Raw genomic sequence first — 16,992 nt, 5'->3', positions numbered from 1 at the left:
TTTTCATTTTACCGCCCAATTCATAAATTTAAGGTATAATGACAAAAAAACTGACTAACATTCATTTGCCTAATATAAAATCCTTCCTGCCTTTCATAACAAAATTCATGTTTACCTTGATGTTTCCGATGAGCATAATAACCAGCATGAGTCCCTCTGTTATGGTGATGATGTTGAACACAATCTCCAGCCATTCTGTGGTGCTCTCAAGGTTTCCAAAAGTGCTGGAAAAATACCCAATTGGTGCATTATAATTTTAGGAAATGTTGCTAAAATGTTCAATATCTAACCTATTGTTTCTTGTTTTCTATAGAAGTTGAGTGTACTCTTTTGATTGATGGATAGTATACAAGTACAATTATCCGCCATTAGTTCCTTGCTTTTCTAACTAAAGTTTATGTTATTCACATTTCATGAAAAAAATTTCAAAGCATGATGATCAGCCAAGTAATTGGGGCTCTAGTGGTTATGAATCTGTCAAGGTTCTTCCACTTATAATGCTAGTTTTGATCGTCTACAAGCCACTTTCATCATTTCTGATGATTAGTCTTAAGAAAAGAACCATGATACGACGAGTGGTAGTTTTATTTTGCTTCTAAAAGAATGTTAAGACTTTGTTTTATAGGTTTTTGATGTTTATATTCTACTTATTTGAATTTTTTTGTAAAACCCCGTAACTTTTATAATGAATATGTGTGAATTTATAGTAGTAAATATTTCTTGGTGATAAATTATCATATATATATTAGATGAGGTGTTTATCAGTGTTTGAGAACCTCCACAAGTGTTTCCATGTGAGAAATATCGAGTGTTTTGGCCAGCATGTTAGATGCCTAGCAGCAGGCATTTTTGTGCTGCGCGGTCGACCGACGCGGTCGACCGTGGTGGTCGACCGTGTCGGTCGACCACACAGCGGTCAGAGAGTTTTTCTCAGGTTTGGTTTAATCGGGTTTCGGGTCGGGTTGTGGGTTTGGTATAAAAGTTAATGAGCCCGAGAGAGCCTCCCTCAGATCTGAAAACCAAAACCCTAGCCCCCCTCTCTTCACTAAAACCCTAGTTCTCCTTGCTTGGTGATTTGGGAGGAGTTCTTGAGGATTTTCAGCGGGATTGTTGGATTTCAGCGAAGGGGATCAACCTCCTGCAGATCTAGGGATTCACTTCTCATCAGAGGCGAGTAACTCTCGCCCAACTCCACCCCTTTTGTTTTCATGTCAAAACTTGAGTTTTTATTTGGTTTTATTGGGCCAAATTCGTATTTTTGAATAGCTAATAGATCACTATGGCATAGAATATGAGATTTGAGTATTCCTTATTTTTACAACTCACCAAATATATTCTGTTAAAGAGATCTAGATCTGAATATATCTAAAAAGAAGTAAAATTTGTTTTTATTGTTAATGATAGGTAGATCATGTTTAAATATGTTGGGATCTTGGTAATGATTTCTAAAGGTGCAAATTTTAGTTTTTCTTTTATCTTTTATGTGACATTTTAAATGCTTGGTTGCTGATTACCAAAGAAAAATTTCTTCAGGTTTGGATTTGGCAGAAGAACCCAAACCGTGGTTCTGTCTGCCTCGCGGTCGACCGCTACGTGACCGCTGGGCGGCAGAAGGTCAGAATGCCTGACCTCTGCGCGGTCGACCGCGGCGTGCGACCGCGATGTCTTGACGGTCGACCGACGCGGTCGACCGTGAATGTCTCTGCTGAACAGTGAGGTTTGTATCTGTATGCGGTCGACCGGGTCGGTCGACGCCGCCCAGTTTTGTGCCCTGTTAGATTTGCTGTATTGTTCATGTGTTCGGGGGTTTTACCTCGATTATCAAATACTAGTTCTGGGTTTTTACATATATCTGTGCCATGATAGATGACTTGAGAGTACCAAATTTAGAATCACATGCCGAAAGCGTGTGAAACTGGTATAAGCATATCTTTTCACATATCTCCTCGATAATTGCTATTTGGTCCAGGTATCGGGCAAAACTGCATTTATTTCAGTCCGTTGGTGTTGGACTATAATCCATTAAAGGTCCTCGTGTTGGACTATAATCCATTAAAGTCCTTGTGTTGGACTATAATCCATTTCAGTACTCGTGTGGATATTTACCCACTTGACCATATGTTAACCATTTGTTAAGCTATGAGTATGACACTTATCTGAATCAGGACATGACACTTATGAAGTTTTAGACCTTTGGCACTTATTTGATTTTGACGGAACACAGTAGGTTATGTTTAGAGATGAATTACATTTCTCTTCATTATTATTTCTGTATTAGACTTTGGGTTTGGTATTTAGGGATTTACAATTTGAGATATAAGGTATATACATTTAGGGATTTACAATTTGAGATATAAGGTATATACATGAGGGTTTCCTTGTTTGGATTATTTTGCTCGACGTACCTAGGGTTTCCTTGTTTGGATTATTTTGCTCGACGTACCTATGCTCGTGTTGTAAATTTCTAAATACTAAAAATCCTTTTTTTGGTTACGGTGTATGAATTTGAGACTTATTATGTATTAACTGTATTTTCTTATACAACGAGCCCTATTCCCTTGGGGTTGGTTGTGATGTTACTCGCTAGCGCTTTGACGCTTGTTGTCCCTCCCCCTTTCAGGTAACGAGCCAGGAGCCCAGAGAGTCGCAGGTTGATGGCGATGCATTTTAGCTTTGGTTGTCTAGTTAGTTATATGTTTTATTTGGGGCTTCACTTTAGATTTTCTTTTGTGTAGACATTTGAGAGTCTTGTTCTAGAAGTTGTAAAGGTTGTGTGCCTTATTTCCTCTTGTCAGACATTTGTATTTGAGACTTATTGAGTATTCCGGTTATCTATTCAGATATTGGCTATGTATTTCTGTATGTTGGATGATGAGATATTTATATGATCACTATCACTTCATCAGTTATTTCTTGCACTATCTTTTACTTGCTTTTGTACCTACACCTATTGTTGACTCTACTAGATAGATGTTAATTGTGATGGTGAAACATGTTATTGCACGGTGTGGTGCATGGCAGGTTTGACATTCTTAGTTTCACCTTGGACTGCAGCCTTGTGTGAACCTAGGAGCATCACAGTTGGTATCAGAGCTCTAGTTCCCGTATCCTTAGGATCATCCTGTGTCGGGTCGTGGAGCTAGGATAGAGTTTCTTAGGATTCATGTATAGAGTCCGTAAGGAATTCCTAGTATGAGTGAGGACGATATATGCGTATATCTCAAAATTTGAGAAATTTTTTTTTTTTTTTGACAACTATTTGGTGTAAATTCAAAGTATTTGTGTGAATACTATATGTTGCAAAAATTTCAATGTGATACGTTATTTATAAAGGTCTGTTTTGACTCATAAACTTTATTTTTCTTCTCATCAAGAGATAGATGGCAGGACGTGGTAGACCTCGTACCAGGAGAGCTAGCCAGGCAGAGTCACAGCAGACTCCATCAGAGCAGCAGCCAGCTCAGTCCGAGCCTCAGCAGGCTCCACCCGAGCCGCAGCAGGCTCCTCAGTATTTGGTGGACATCATGGCTCCTCTCATTGCCCGGATGACAGCCATTGAGGAGTTTGTGACGACTCATATAACACCACGGACACCACCACCACCACCGGTAGCTCAGCAGCAGGGGATACATGTCGTTCCTGTCAGAGAGAGACCCCCAGAGGTCACGCCTACAGCCATTCCTCTAGCAGTCCCAGATAGAGCCACAGAGCAGGAGGCTTGGCTCCGTATGGTGGAGAGGTATCAGAAGATGAGGGCACCAGAGTTCCAGGGGTCACCAGAGCCTCTTGCAGCACTAAAGTGGAAGGAGGATGTGGGCAATATTCTGGACATACTCGGTGTAGACTCAGTCCAGAAGCAGAGGTTGGCATCCTACAGCCTGAAGGGAGATGTCGGGAGATGGTACCGATTGCAGTTTGTTAGGAATCTTGACCCCAAGATTAGTTTGTTTTGATGATAACAAATATTATATGTTGTGTGTATTATGTGCTAACATTTGTTTTCCAGTATCAGAGCTATATCAACAATTATATTCAAAGAGATACTCAAGACATAGATGAGTTCAAGGCAAAATGAAGCAAAGAAGAAGATATACTTTATTGTCAAAATGTAATTTTATATTTTCTTTGCTTAGAAATTTGTACAAGCCTTGATCACTCATGCACATGCACACACATAGTGTTAGAACACACTAACACATGCTTAGTGTGTTGGTTAACAATAGAAATCTCCTATGTTAGCCATTAGAGTTTATAGATATTAAGTGAGTCTTAAAACATTCTATTTACACCCCTTAGAAATTAGAATCTGGAAAAACTCAAAAGACCAAAGTTGTAGGTCTCTTCAAGATCTTTCCAACAAATCTTAAATCACCTCATTCCGATATCGGATGAGAAAGTTACAGTCAAAATACTAAACAGAAAAATTCCAGAATCTGAGTTTACAGTGTAGTCGACTATTATGCCTTGTAGTCGACTACAGAAGCAGTTTTTCCAGATTTCAGGTTTAAAATAAGTGACTGTTTATAGCCGTTTTGTGGACGTTAATTGGGTTTAAAATTATGTCATTTCAGAGGCTATAAATAGGTTTAAACATCAGAAAACAAGCACCAAGTTTTACACTTGTAAGATCAAACATTTTGTGCATATTCACTCTCTAATTTTCCAGATTTTCATGCTAAGTGTTTAGAAAAAGAGAGTTTCTGATATTGCCTTGGTTTCAATCATTCTTAGAGATTGTATAGACAATATTCAGAGAGTTAAAAGAATCCTAAGCCACTGCAGCACTTCACTACACATTCAAGGCTTATAGGATCAATTGTGTTCTTGCTTCAAAAAGGATTTCTCTCGGGTTTGAGAGGGTTGATCTCTTGGTTTAGAGATTGGGTGGCAATTGGCATGGTCTTGTCAATTGGTGTTGCAATTTGCATGGTCTTGCAAATTGGTCAGGTTTGCTTTTGATTTTGTAAGGTTTCAAAATCATAGTGGAAATCTCAAGCGGGATTTGCTTGGGGACTGGATGTACACCGGGTTGGTGGAACCAGTATAAAACTTTGTGTTTGTGATTGTGAATTTCTGAGATTGCCATTTTTCTTTGCAATTTATAATCTACTTTGCATATATTTTAAAAGAACACTATTCACCCCTCTTCTAGTGTTCTAGTGTATCTATTTCAGATCCTACATTTGGTATCAGAGCAAGGTGAAAGATGGCATCGTCAAATACATCACAATTCAAGGAAGGTTACTCTACAAATCGTCCTCCAATGTTCGATGGTTCGAACTACAACTATTGGAAGTGCAGAATGAAGATTTACCTTCAATCAATTGGCTACGAACTTTGGAACGTCGTGGAAACAAAATATGAGAAGCCAACAACTCCTTTTGCAGAATGGACTACTTCTCAAAGAAATAATGCAAATTTGGATTCAAAAGCAATGAATGCATTATTTTGTGCACTTGACAAGAATGAGTTCAATAGGGTGTCAACGGCCACATCTGCATACGATATTTGGCATACACTTGAGGTAACTCATGAAGGTACAAATAAAGTTAAAGAATCTAAAATATCTGTTCTTGTGCACAGGTTTGAGTTATTCAAAATGAAAGAACAAAAAGAGGAATCCACTCACATGTGCTTCATGGCACAAGAAGATGAGGTATGCAATAATGAAGAATTATTAGATGCTTTCAATGAATTATATGAAACATTTTTGAGATTAAAGGCTTCACATAATTTTCTTAAAGGTGAAAATAAAAGATTACTTGAAGAAATTTCTGATTTTAATTCTTCTACTATTTCTAATTCTCAAGTAATTGAATTGAAAGAGGAAAATAAATCCTTGCTTAAAGAAAATCATATTTTGACTAATGAGAATGTTTATCTAAAATCAGAATGCAATGATTTAAAAATCCGCATTAATGTTTTAGATAAAGATATTTCTTCTATTAAATTAAAATATGATGATATATGTTTGAATGTTAGTAAATTCAATAAAAGTAAAGAGAATTTGAATAATTTGCTCTCATTTCAAAAATCTTCAAACAATCATTTTGGCATTGGATTTGTTCCTAAGTATTTTATAAAGAATGATTATGTTTTGAAGAATAATAATAAGAATATTCATGCTAAACAAAATAAGTATATATGGATTCCTAAGAATTTGAATATTCATGATAGGAATTATTATATTTCATCTTATATTTATGAAGTTTGCAATTCAAAGAATTACACTTATGTTAACAAATGGAAACCAAATTCCAAGTGGATTTGGATTCCTAAGGGCTAATCCTAATGATATAATATAAAAGGGTACCAAAGTGCTTGATATTTTTATTAAGGTACCCAAGAAAAGAAATTTTTAATTAGAATTATGTTTATTTCTTTTTGCTAATGACAAAGGGGGAGTTATATAGAAAATTTTAATGCTTTGATGCAGGGGGAGTAAAAGATTTTATTTAATGATTTCATGCAGGGGGATTAAAATTTTTATATCTTAATAACATATATTTGTCATCATCAAAAAGGGGGAGAATGTTAGGAATCTTGACCCCAAGATTAGTTTGTTTTGATGATAACAAATATTATATGTTGTGTGTATTATGTGCTAACATTTGTTTTGCAGTATCAGAGCTATATCAACAATTATATTCAAAGAGATACTCAAGACATAGATGAGTTCAAGGCAAAATGAAGCAAAGAAGAAGATATACTTTATTGTCAAAATGTAATTTTATATTTTCTTTGCTTAGAAATTTGTACAAGCCTTGATCACTCACACACATGCACACACATAGTGTTAGAACACACTAACACATGCTTAGTGTGTTGGTTAACAATAGAAATCCCCTATGTTAGCCATTAGAGTTTATAAATATTGGGTGAGTCTTAAAACATTTCATTTACACCCCTTAGAAATTAGAATCTGGAAAAACTCAAAAGACCAAAGTTGTAGGTCTCTTCAAGAGCTTTCCAACAAATCTTAAATCACCTCATTCCGATATCGGATGAGAAAGTTATAGTCAAAATACTAAACAGAAAAATTCCAGAATCTGAGTTTACAGTGTAGTCGACTACTATGCCTTGTAGTCGACTACTGAGCAATTTTCTGACTTCACAGGGTCTGTTTAGACTCAGTGTAGTCGACTATTATGCCTTGTAGTCGACTACAGAAGCAGTTTTTCCAGATTTCAGGTTTAAAATAAGTGACTGTTTATAGCCGTTTTGTGGACGTTAATTGGGTTTAAAGTTATGTCATTTCAGAGGCTATAAATAGGTTTAAACATCAGAAAACAAGCACCAAGTTTTACACTTGTAAGATCAAACATTTTGTGCATATTCACTCTCTAATTTTCCAGATTTTCATGCTAAGTGTTTAGAAAAAGAGAGTTTCTGATATTGCCTTGGTTTCAATCATTCTTAGAGATTGTATAAGCAATATTCAGAGAGTTAAAAGAATCCTAAGCCACTGCAGCACTTCACTACACATTCAAGGCTTATAGGATCAATTGTGTTCTTGCTTCAAAAAGGATTTCTCTCGGGTTTGAGAGGGTTGATCTCTTGGTTTAGAGATTGGGTGGCAATTGGCATGGTTTTGTCAATTGGTGTTGCAATTTGCATGGTCTTGCAAATTGGTCAGGTTTGCTTTTGATTTTGTAATGTTTCAAAATTATAGTGGAAATCTCAAGCGGGATTTGCTTGGGGACTGGATGTACACCGGGGAGGTGGAACCAGTATACATGCTTGTGTTTGTGATGTTCATTTTCTGAGATTGCCATTCTTTCTTTGCAATTTATAATCTACTTTGCATATATTCTAAAAGAACACTATTCACCCTTTTTCTAGTGTTCTAGTGTATCTATTTCAGATCCTACACAGTTTACTCCAGAGCAGAGGATGACCCTTACATGGGAGGACTTCATTTACTTCTTTGATGGGCAGTACATTTCTTCTGCAGCACAGACTGGGAAGGAGCTCGAGTTGTCCCGCTTGACTCAGAGGGACATGTCAGTAGCGGATTTTGAGAGCCGGTTCATGGAGTTACTACATTTCACGGGGATGTGGCAGACGGGAGAGCGTCAGGCTCAGATGTTCTTAGCAGGGCTTCGCCCTAATCTTCGATGGTACCTCGTGTCCAGGAGGTTTTACTTAGTTAGGGAGGTAGCTAAGGCTGCCACTTCCCAGGAGATTGAGACCACTATGTTCCAGAAGGACAAGGAAGGGAAGGCCAAGACAGGACAGAGTGGGGATAAGAACAAGAACAAGAGACCTTTTTCTGGACAGCAGCAGCAGCAGCATCAGGGCCCTTATAAAAGGGGACCCCAATAGGATCAGAGAGCGCACCAGCAGCGCAAGTTCCAGGGATCTTGTTTTAATTATCATAAGGTCGGGCATAAGGCATCAGAGTGTCGTAGCGCACCAGCAGGAGCCCAGCAGGGCAAGGGTCCGAACCAGTAGCAGTAGCAGCGCCAGCAGGGCAGAGGTCAGGGCCAGCAGAACAGGCTTGAGACACCGCCAGTAGCTCAGAGGACTGAGGAACAGATTCGAGTAGTCCAGGAGGTTCCTCAGGGGCAGATTGTCTCATATTCTCCATCTCCAGTAGCAGAGCAGTCTTCAGCCACGGGCAGGATTTATGCTGTAGTTCCCCGTGATCATGGAGCTAGCGGAGCAGTAGTGGAGGGTACGTTCTTTGTGAATTCCTTTCCCGCTCGTATTCTTTTCGATTCGGGAGCTTCGCATTCTTTCATATCACATGCATTTATGGCTAGACTCCAGCACGTAGCTCAGCCTCTAGACACCCCTTTATCAGTTTCCACCCCTTTAGATGAGGTATCGCTTCTGGAGAGCGTTTGTAGGAGGTGTACCATCAGTTTGGACGAGTCAGAGTTCATAGTTGATTTGATAGTATTGCATATGTCCGAGTTCGATGTCATCCACCATGTTAGTATTGACTGCTTTGCGAAGACAGTCAAGTTGCGAGCATCCGACGGGTCCGAGATGATTATAGCCGCCTCTCAGGGTAACCGACTTGCGGAGTCATTTCTAGCGTACATCGAGGAGGTGATGCGACGGGATCAGGGTGCTGAGTTATTGGAGACTAGAGTTATCTCAGAGTATCAGGATGTCTTTCAGGACATACCTAGATTACCTCCGGTGAGAGAGGTGGAGTTTTGTATTGAGCTGCAGCCTGGCACAGCCCCGATATCCCGCGCACCCTATCGTATGGCACCAGCTGAGATAAGGGAGCTTCAGACCCAGTTGGACGAGTTATTAGCTCAGGGTTTTATTCGTCGGAGTCATTCTCCGTAGGGCATGCCGGTCCTCTTCGTGAAGAAGAATGACGGTAGTATGAGATTATGCATAGATTATAGAGAGTTGAACAAGGTCACTATCCAGAATAGGTACCCACTACCTAGGATTGATGACTTGTTTGACCAGTTGCAGGGTGCGTAGTATTTCTCGAAGATTGATCTTCGTTCTGGCTATCATCAGTTGTGGGTTAGGGAGATTATATGGTTCTTTCGAGTTCTTGGTCATGCCATTTGGGTTGACCAATGCACCCGCGGTATTCATGGACTTGATGAACCGGGTTTTTCGTCCCTTCTTAGATCAGTTCGTAATTGTTTTCATTGATGATATTCTCATTTACTCGAGATCGGAAGCGGATCACGAGGAGCATCTACGGATAGCGTTGAGGACTCTTCAGGAGCATCAGCTGTATGCTAAGTTCAGCAAGTGCGAGTTTTGTCTTTCAGAAGTCAGATTTCTTGACCATGTTATCAGTCGAGAGGGTATAGCAGTGGACCCGGCTAAGGTCACGGCAGTTCTTGATTGGGAGCCACCAAAGACGGTGACAGAGATTCGCAGCTTTTTGGGCTTAGCTGGATATTATAGGAAGTTCATTCAGGACTTCTCGAAGATTGCGACGCCTATTACACACCTTACGAAGAAGGGTGTATAGTTCACATGGAGCATGGAGTGCCAGAAGGCCTTTGATATTTTGAAGACTAAGTTGACCACAGCGCCGGTTTTGACCATTCCGAGCAGTGACAGGACATTCGTCGTATATTCAGATGCATCGTTGGCAGGCTTAGGAGGCGTATTGATGCAGACTCAGAGGGTAGTAGCCTATATCTCACGGCAGTTGAGGGTGCATGAGCAGAACTATCCCACTCATGATTTGGAGTTAGCAGCAGTGGTATTTGCACTGAAGTCATGGAGGCACTACCTATATGGAGTGTAGTTTGAGTTATTACAGATCACGAGAGTCTGAAAGTGACTTCTTTCCCAGAAGGAACTCAACCAGCAGACAGAGGAGATGGATTGAGTTATTAAGGACTACGAGTTCCGCGATCCAGTATCATCGGGGAGGCGAACGCGTAGCAGATGCATTTAAGCAGGAAGCGTCGGCATCGGTTTCGCCTTGAGTGTTCGCTGCATCGGGACCTTATCATCTTAGCCAGTTTGATTTAGACCCGAGATTAGAAAGAACAGTGGCATTTTTGGAAGCTGTGACAGTCAGCCATCTTGAAGTGATAGAGTTGTCAGAGCTCAGTGGGAGACTCTTGGATTAAAATCCGAAGGAGGAGATTTCCAAAGACCTAAGACTGATTGGACCATATAGAGCTGATGAGAGTCTACGATGAAGGGTAGATTGGTTATGCCCACCAGTGCAAAGCTGAAGAGAGAGTTATTTGTGAGGCACACCGTACTGCGTACACAGTGCATCCGGGACCACCAAGATGTACAGGACTTGAAGAGACATTGCTAGTGGAGCGGTATGCGTAGAGAGGTTGCAGACTATGTGGCTAGTGTTTTACCTGTCAGCAGGTGAAGGCAAGCATCAGAGACCGGCAGGGACACTTCAGCCTTTACCCATTCCAGAGTGGAAGTGGGCAGATATTTCCATGGATTTTTTTTGTAGGGTTGCCGAAGTCGAAAAAGGGGAATGATTCTGTTTGGGTCATAGTGGACCGATTGACGAAGTCAGCACACTTTATTCCGGTGAGGACCACTTATACAGCCGAGGCTTATGCGAGGATCTTCATTCGGGAGATAGTTCGACTTCACGGAGTTCCGGACACGATCGTATCGGATCGGGGAGCGGTTTTCACTTCATATTTTTGGAGGAGTTTTCAGGACTCATTTGGCAGCAGACTATCTTATAGCAGTGTATTCCACCCCCAGGCGGATGGTCAGACGGAGAGGGTGAATCAGGTGTTGGAGGACATGTTGCGGGCATGTGTCATTGACTTCCAAGGCAGCTGGGAGGATCATATTCCATTGGTAGAATTCGCTTATAACAACAGTTATCAGGCGACGATCGGTATGGCTCCATATGAGGCATTGTACGGGAGGCCCTGTAGATCGCCTATATGTTGGGCAGAGCCAGAGGAAAACTTGATGCTTGGGCCAGAGCTAGTGAGACAGACTACCGAGAAGGTAGCATTGATCAGGGAACGGATTTTAACCGCTCAAAGTCGGCAGAAGAGTTATGCAAATAATAGGCGAAGACCCTTGGAGTTTCAGGTTGGGGACTCAGTTATGCTGAAGGTGTCGCCTATGAAAGGCGTACAGCGATTCGGGCGACGGGGGAAGCTTGCGCCGAGATATATTGGACCATTTCAGATTTTAGAGCGCATTGGAGCTGTGTCATACAGACTAGATCTTCCAGCATCGATGTCTAGTATACACAATGTATTTCATGTTTCTATGCTCAAGAAACACTTGCATGATGAGGAGGAGCAGCGAGTATTGGATGCACCAGAGATTGAGCTTTAGGAGGATTTGACTACTATTGAGATTCCTGTTTGTATACTTGCCAGGGAGGATAAGAGACTCAGGAATAAGGTGATTCCCTTAGTAAAAGTTCAGTGGAACTGAGGAGGCATTGAGGAGATTTCTTGGGAGCATGAAGAGGACATGTGTCGCGACTACCCACACTTGGTTGAGCAGGTAAATTTATTCTTATTATGTTGTATATCTTACTTTATATTTATATCTTTGATCATGTTCATATTTAACACTAGAATGAAGATATTTCCGCTTAAATTTTAATCTTTTGGAACACATGGTATATGCATGGGGGGTTCCTTGTTTGGATTTTTCGCCCGATGTACTAGTTCCACTAGGTTAAAATTTGAGCGAGAATATTATCATTTTAGATCGTTAAGTATGAATATCTCTATATGTTATCTAGTAATTCATATTTCTAGACTCGTATAAATTTCGAATTTCGAGGACGAAATTCTTTTTATGGGGGGAAGAATGTAAAACCCCATAACTTTTATAATGAATATGTGTGAATTTATAGTAGTAAATATTTCTTGGTGATAAATTATCATATATATATTAGATGAGGTGTTTATCAGTGTTTGAGAACCTCCACAAGTGTTTCCATGTGAGAAATATCGAGTGTTTTGGCCAGCATGTTAGATGCCTAGCAGCAGGCATTTTTGTGCTGCGCGGTCGACCGACGCGGTCGACCGTGGCAGTCGACCGTGTCGGTCGACCGCACAGCGGTCAGAGAGTTTTTCTCAGGTTTGGTTTAATCGGGTTTCGGGTCGGGTTGTGGGTTTGGTATATAAGTTAATGAGCCCGAGAGAGCCTCCCTCAGATCTGAAAACCAAAACCTTAGCCCCCCTCTCTTCACTAAAACCCTAGTTCTCCTTGCTTGGTGATTTGGGAGGAGTTCTTGAGGATTTTCAGCGGGATTGTTGGATTTCAGCGAAGGGGATCAACCTCCTGCAGATCTAGGGATTCACTTCTCATCAGAGGCGAGTAACTCTCGCCCAACTCCACCCCTTTTCAGTTTTCTTTTATCCTCTATGTGATATTCTAAATGCTTGGTGGCTGATTTACTCAAAGAAATTTCATACAGGTTTGGAACTTGACAGAAAAACCCAAGTCTGGGTTCTGTCTGCCTCGCGGTCGACAGACCCGATCGACCGCTGGGCGCGTAGAAGGTCAGAAGGCACCTGATCTCTGCGCGGTCGACCGCGGCGGTCGACCGCGATGTCTTGTCGGTCGACCGACGCGGTCGACCGTGAATGTCTCTGCTGAACAGTGAGGTTTGTATCCGTATGCGGTCGACCGGGTCGGTCGACCGGGTCGGTCGACCGCCGCCCAGTTTTGTGCCCTGTTAGATTTGCTGTATTGTTTCATGTGTTCGGGGGTTTTACCTCGATTATCAAATACTAGTTCTGGGTTTTTACCATATATCTGTGCATGATAGATGACTTGAGAGTACCAAATTTAGAATCACATGCCGAGAAGCGTGTGAAACTTGTATAAGCATATCTTTTCACATATCTCCTCGATAATTGCTATTTGGTCCAGGTATCGGGCAAAACTGCATTTATTTCAGTCCTTGTGTTGGACTATAATCCATTAAAGTCCTCGTGTTGGACTATAATCCATTAAAGTCCTTGTGTTGGACTATAATTCATTTCAGTACTCGTGTGGATATTTACCCACTTGACCATATGTTAACCATTTGTTAAGCTATGAGTATGACACTTATCTTAATCAGGACATGACACTTATGAAGTTTTAGACCTTTGGCACTTATTTGATTTCGACGGAACACAGTAGGTTATGTTCTGAGATGAATTACATTTCTCTTCATTATTGTTTCTGTATTAGACTTTGGGTTTGGTATTTAGGGATTTACAATTTGAGATATAAGGTATATACATGAGGGTTTTCTTGTTTGGATTATTTCGCTCGACGTACCTATGCTCGTGTTGTAAATTTCTAAATACTAAAAATCCTTTTTTTGGTTACGGTGTATGAATTTGAGACTTAGTATGCATTAACTGTATTTTCTTATACAACGAGCCCTATTCCCTTGGGGTTGGTTGTGATGTTACTCGCTAGCGCTTTGACGCTCGTTGTTCCTCCCCCTTTCAGGTAACGAGCCAGGAGCCCGGAGAGTCGCAGGTTGATGGCGATGCATTTTAGCTTCGGCTGTCTAGTTAGTTATATGTTTTATTTGGGGCTCCACTTTAGATTTTCTTTTGTGTAGACATTTGAGAGTCTTGTTCTAGAAGTTGTAAAAGCTATGTGCCTTATTTCCTCTTGTCAGACATTTGTATTTGAGACTTATTGAGTATTCCGGTTATCTATTCAAATATTGGCTATGTATTTCTGTATGTTGGATGATGAGATATTTATATGATTTCATTTCATCAGTATTTCTTCTGTTATCTTTCACTTTCTTTTGTACCTACACCTGTTGTTGATTCTACTAGATAGATGTTAATTGTGATGGTGAAACATGTTATTGCACAGTGTGGTGCATGGCAGGTTTGACATTCTTGGTTTTACCTTGGACTGCAGCCTTGTGTGAACCCAGGGGCGTCACATTTTTTGAATTAATTTTAAGGGATGAAGGATGCGAGATTGATGTTTTGATGGGCTCACTAAAGTAAAAAAAAACTAAGGACTTCTTCGGCATATTTCTCTCTCTCTCTCTCTCTCTCTCTCTCTCTTTGGTTAAGATTCTCTATATGAAATTGATTGTAATAGACTTTGTTGGTTAAGATCTTCTATATGAAATTGATTGTAATAGACTTTGTTGGTTAAGATTTTCTATATGAAATTGATTGTAATAGACTTTGTGACTAGAAATGAATTATACTTTATGTTAGGAATATCATGACATTTACTTTAGATTTGTTTTGATTCTTTCATTGACCTTTCTTTCTACAAATATTATGTGTGAGAAATGTTGTTCTTTAATTAGTGAAATTGTGGTTGTGCTTCTGCTTGTTAATATTTACAAACTTGATGTTGATGGCCACTCAAGTTTTCGTATCAGGAAATTGCTAATTTTTTTTTAAATACATGTTTATTAACCTGTTACTTCCCAAGATATGAATAATACTAATTTTGAAAAATTATGCTTGAACTTCATCATTGTCTAGAGCTTATTCAGAATCATCTTTTTGCACATGAGGTTATGAATAACTTGCAAGTCCAATGGACCAATACTATGTACGATTATACGCAAATTAGAGTCATCGTAAATTTGACTAAATTTTCTTGAGTTAAGATTGTGTAAACATGTTCGGTAACTTGTAATTTTTTTGAAAATATGATAGAATCACAATTTGATTTAATTATTTTTTGTAAATTATTTAAAATCTAAATATAATTCCAAAAAGTATGAATTAAAATTACGTTGTGATAATTTTCTTCCTCTTTTTTCTCAGAAAGGTAACTAAACAAGAGAAAATGACTTTCTTATGAATTTTCTTCTAATTTTCCTTACAATATTCTTTCGAACCAAACAATAAGAAGAATGTCATTTTCTTTTCTTTTTCTTTTCCTTTCTTTTTACTTTCTCTTTCTTTTTCTTTTCTCTCCCTTTCTCTCAAACCAAACATAGCCTATGCGTTTTGGGGAAATTGATGGATTTTGTTGGAATAAATGAATCCAAGCCTAATTACACTACATGGAAATTGCATAATTTAACAATAATTAATTTATAACCAATTCTAGAAAACTTTTTATCAAAAATTGATAAAATTTTCCCAAAAAAAAAATCACGAACACTAAGAAAAAGGAATCTTCTCTTCAGATTCAAAATACAACCAGAACTAATGATTCTAACCGAAAAAATTATCTAGTTGAGATCCACAGTCAAGAGCACAAAGTCTCAGGGGAAAAAATCGGCCAAATTAAATTACTATAGTAATTTATGGAACCTTTCAAATAATGCTAATTTTTTTTTAAATACATGTTTATTAACCTGTTACTTCCCAAGATATGAATAATACTAATTTTGAAAAATTATGCTTGAACTTCATCATTGTCTAGAGCTTATTCAGAATCATCTTTTTGCACATGAGGTTATGAATAACTTGCAAGTCCAATGGACCAATACTATGTACGATTATACGCAAATTAGAGTCATCGTAAATTTGACTAAATTTTCTTGAGTTAAGATTGTGTAAACATGTTCGGTAACTTGTAATTTTTTTGAAAATATGATAGAATCACAATTTGATTTAATTATTTTTTGTAAATTATTTAAAATCTAAATATAATTCCAAAAAGTATGAATTAAAATTACGTTGTGATAATTTTCTTCCTCTTTTTTCTCAGAAAGGTAACTAAACAAGAGAAAATGACTTTCTTATGAATTTTCTTCTAATTTTCCTTACAATATTCTTTCGAACCAAACAATAAGAAGAATGTCATTTTCTTTTCTTTTTCTTTTCCTTTCTTTTTACTTTCTCTTTCTTTTTCTTTTCTCTCCCTTTCTCTCAAACCAAACATAGCCTATGCGTTTTGGGGAAATTGATGGATTTTGTTGGAATAAATGAATCCAAGCCTAATTACACTACATGGAAATTGCATAATTTAACAATAATTAATTTATAACCAATTCTAGAAAACTTTTTATCAAAAATTGATAAAATTTTCCCAAAAAAAAATCAACGAACACTAAGAAAAAGGAATCTTCTCTTCAGATTCAAAATACAACCAGAACTAATGATTCTAACCGAAAAAATTATCTAGTTGAGATCCACAGTCAAGAGCACAAAGTCTCAGGGGAAAAAATCGGCCAAATTAAATTACTATAGTAATTTATGGAACCTTTCAAATAATTCGAATACGGTATAAATAAATAAAAATAAGTTAAATTTCATTTGAATACAAATCGAGAAGGAAAATAGAGAGAGAACGGGCATCGGGGAGAGGCTTTACCTTCGATTGATCAAACAAGATGGAGTGTCGATCGAGCTTCGATCCTCAGCTCTGAGGGGAATGGCTTCGATCCTAAGCTCTTAGGGGAATGGCTTTGAACCTAGGATCCTCAGTTCTGAGGGGAATAGTTTTAGGATTTTGATCGACCCTAAAAAGAAAAGTAAGGGCAAAATTTTTTGTTTGTAGCGAGCAAATATTTCGATAGAGAGAGAACAAAAATTGGAGGGAACAAAAAATACGGGTTAGGGTTCCTAGAAAAGTTCGAGAGAGAGAGATGAA

The sequence above is a fragment of the Asparagus officinalis genome, chromosome 7 (assembly GCF_001876935.1).
Source record: "Asparagus officinalis chromosome 7, Aspof.V1, whole genome shotgun sequence".
Classification (NCBI taxonomy): Eukaryota; Viridiplantae; Streptophyta; class Magnoliopsida; order Asparagales; family Asparagaceae; genus Asparagus; species Asparagus officinalis.
Note: the sequence above shows the minus strand (reverse complement) of the source record.